Source organism: Schistocerca piceifrons, unplaced genomic scaffold (genome assembly GCF_021461385.2).
Source record: "Schistocerca piceifrons isolate TAMUIC-IGC-003096 unplaced genomic scaffold, iqSchPice1.1 HiC_scaffold_961, whole genome shotgun sequence".
Classification (NCBI taxonomy): domain Eukaryota; kingdom Metazoa; phylum Arthropoda; class Insecta; order Orthoptera; family Acrididae; genus Schistocerca; species Schistocerca piceifrons.
The window spans coordinates 1,100,001-1,102,500 of NW_025729236.1; the positions used below are offsets into that span (position 1 = coordinate 1,100,001).

Genomic DNA, 2,500 nt, shown 5'->3' on the forward strand with positions numbered 1-2,500 from the left:
CTCTAGAATTACCACAGTTATCCAAGTAACGTGGGTACGATCTAAGGAACCATAACTGATTTAATGAGCCATTCGCGGTTTCACCTTAATGCGGCTTGTACTGAGACATGCATGGCTTAATCTTTGAGACAAGCATATGACTACTGGCAGGATCAACCAGGGAGCTGCGTCAACTAGAGCTGAGCAGCCGGCCGCCCGGGAGTGTGTCCCGGGGGCCCGCGCGAACACGCAAGCGTCCGCTCAATCATTCTGCAAACAGGAGGAGGCTGAGCTCCCCTGCACAATACACCTCGAAACCCTCTCAGGTCCCGGCGGCGCGCAGCGCCGTCCCAAGTACTTGGTCGGGTTCGAGAGAGGCGCAATCGCCCGGAGTTAGGCGAGTAGACGCTTTCGGTGCGACCACCCGTGCTCCCAACTGAGCTTGCCGCTGCCGACAGAGGCCCGGGAGCGTGCTGTCGTGGCATTGCCGGCGGGAGACAACACGCGCCACCTACGGTGACCGGCAGCTCCAACGCCAGCGCCACAGAAGGACAAAAGCCCCACTTGGGTGCCGAAGCGAACTCTCCCAGCACAGCGCACGCGCCAACACATCCGCACAGCTGCGATACAAACCACCAGCGAGAACCGCTGGGGCGACCGAGCAGCAGACGGCGTCGCGGCGCCGAGCGCCGGGCGGCGGCGCATCCTCAACGCACACAGTCCTCAATCGGACCAGCACACTGAAGATGTCCACCGCGCTTCGCACCGGGCCCGCGAGGACCTACTTTGGCCGCACGGCGCCGCGCGCAGGGTGCGCCGGCGCGCAGCTGCGACGCCTGCCGCGTCCGTCGGCCGGCGCGCCTGCCACTGGCCGCCCCCACCAGCCGGCTGTAGCGCGTGCGCCCACGCACCGCGCGGCCAGCACGCCGGGAGGCGCCCCCTCACCGGCCGGGGACGGTCCCACCCAGCCACCGCCGCGTATCGCTTCACACCCAGATGCCGTTCAGTTTCATCGGCATGGTGGGTATCGCTGGAACAACCGGTTAGTACCTCAACCTATCGTCGCCATCACCGATTCACCCCTAGCGAGAACAACCGCACCACAACGGGTTACCATTTCTTCATTTGCGTAACTTCACCAGCAAACGTAGGCGTCCATCGCCATTAGCAACTTCAACGATTATTGCATGCCTGTGTCAGGTGTCACGCCACACTACGTCTGCCCACATACACGCAACAAAATGTGCACGCCTAGACAATACGTGGAAGGTGGCCCCCGTACGTATGCGATGTCCATTGCTCGAACGACTGTCAACCGGCCTCTGTAGCATGTCGCAGATATGGAACGCGGTGCACCATGCTATCACGGTGTTTGAGGAGAGACGACTAGGTCCGAATACATCAACACACAGCTCATGCTGATCGCCATCCACGGCGTCCGTTCCTCCCACACGTCTCTATGGCGTACCACACTGCAATCCAGCTCTCATAGGGAGACGACACGTAGCTGCGTGCACAATATTTGCACTGTATGGTCCGCCGTTTTTGGGCGCAGTCGTTGTACGGTCACACATGTGCCACGATGTATCATTCAGTACATAAGGACGAATGTGCAGTACAGATTGTGGTTTATGCGTACGACATCAGCGGACAGTTGACACAGGCCGCACCACAACGTAGCCTGAGTACGTCGCATGCGAAGGGCATTGAACATGCAAACTTCTCACCAACCAGCTTGCGAAGGCAGGGGGCAAGGTGGGGACGTGGGGAGGGGTGGGGGGGGGGGCGGCATGTACGTCCTGCTGCCATCCACATAACAGTGTACAGCAGGAGCATGTGGAAAGTCAGCAAGACTTGCAAGGTGTTTAACATGAAGCGATACACAGGGGAGCGGGCAGTGCGAGTAGCGAACTATATTGCGAGGGTTGCGGGTGGGCAACACTACACTAATTGAACGAGTCGTATAACAATTACAGAGCAGGTTTAGGCGACAACGTGGGTTACGTTAGCGGACAACGTGGGTTACGTTAAGGCACAACGTGGGTTACGTTAAGGCACAACGTGGGTTACGTTAAGGCACAACGTGGGTTACGTTAAGGCACAACGTGGGTGACGTTAAGGCACAACGTGGGTTACGTTAAGGCACAACGTGGGTTACGTTAAGGCACAACGTGGGTTACGTTAAGGCACAACGTGGGTTACGTTAAGGCACAACATGGGTTACGTTAAGGCACAACATGGGTTACGTTAGGGCACAACATGGGTTACGTTAGGGCACAACATGGGTTAGGTTAGGGGACAACATGGGTTAGGTTAGGGGACAACATGGGTTAGGTTAGGGGACAACATGGGTTAGGTTAGGGGACAACATGGGTTAGGTTAGGGGACAACATGGGTTAGGTTAGGGGACAACGTGGGTTAGGTTAGGGGACAACGTGGGTTAGGTTAGGGGACAACGTGGGTTAGGTTAAGGCACAACGTGGGTTAGGTTAAGGCACAACGTGGGTTACGTTAAGGCACA

At 57.6% G+C, this 2,500-nt stretch overlaps 1 non-coding gene across 1 annotated transcript in view; it reads right to left on the bottom strand.

The window, feature by feature from the left end:
- The window catches only part of LOC124774169, a 1,909-nt gene extending 1,746 nt beyond the window's left edge, over positions 1-163 (bottom strand). Inside the window, exon 1 of the ribosomal RNA XR_007015162.1 lies at positions 1-163. This exon is cut by the window's left edge and continues 1,746 nt beyond it. This is a non-coding gene — a ribosomal RNA (small subunit ribosomal RNA).
- Between the last annotated feature and the right edge of the window lie 2,337 nt (positions 164-2,500).